The sequence below is a fragment of the Cryptomeria japonica genome, unplaced genomic scaffold (assembly GCF_030272615.1).
Source record: "Cryptomeria japonica unplaced genomic scaffold, Sugi_1.0 HiC_scaffold_80, whole genome shotgun sequence".
Classification (NCBI taxonomy): domain Eukaryota; kingdom Viridiplantae; phylum Streptophyta; class Pinopsida; order Cupressales; family Cupressaceae; genus Cryptomeria; species Cryptomeria japonica.
The window spans coordinates 205,500-206,224 of record NW_026728902.1 but is presented as its reverse complement, the minus strand read 5'-3'; the positions used below and the strand labels follow the sequence as shown (position 1 = coordinate 206,224).

General features: G+C 68.1%; 1 non-coding gene across 1 annotated transcript; it reads left to right on the top strand.

Annotated features, from left to right (window-relative positions):
- Nucleotides 1-349: 349 nt before the first annotated feature.
- On the top strand, nucleotides 350-468 carry LOC131864228 (5S ribosomal RNA). The gene has a single exon (XR_009363067.1). It is a non-coding gene; the product is annotated as a 5S ribosomal RNA (ribosomal RNA).
- Nucleotides 469-725: the final 257 nt, after the last annotated feature.

Below are 725 nucleotides of genomic sequence, written 5' to 3'. Positions count from 1 at the left end.
GGTGCACCGGGGCAAGATCGAGCGTGCACCCGAGGCGCCCCGAACATGCACCAAGGTGCACTCGGCCCACATGTGAGCGCAGGTCGTTGCGCCCGAGGTGGTGTGTGGGCACCGCGTTGCAGACGCGACACTGCACGCACACGACGCCCCGTCCAGGTGCACGCACGTAGGCCGGGCCGGGTGCACACCCGACGCCCTAGCAAGGTGCGCGCACCCGGGCAGGGCTCACACTTGGCGAACGGGGCGCACTTCGCGAGGGAGGGTGTGCACCTCGACGGGGGTGGGTGGCCGGGGTGGATTCGCACGTGGGTCGCGGTTTGCTAAGTACACACTGCGACAAGCTCATAACGGGTGCGATCATACCAGCGTTAGTGCACCGGATCCCATCAGAACTCCGCAGTTAAGCGCGCTTGGGCCGGAGTAGTACTAGGATGGGTGACCTCCCGGGAAGTCCCGGTGTTGCACCCTTTCTTAGTTTTTCGCCGGGCGTCGCAATGCTATTTGAATAAACCTTTTGCCCGTTTGCGTTCTCGTCGGGGCCGGGCCGGGCCGGGGTGCGCTGCCCGCACTACCGCGCGCGCGGGGGGCGACACCGAGCGCGCACCCGAGGCGCCCCGAGCACACAGGCCACGGTGCAACCCGGGCGTTGTGCGCGCACCCCGGTGCGCCCGAGGTGCTGCGCGCGCACCCAGGTGAAATCGGTGTGCACCTCGGCCAGTGCGCGC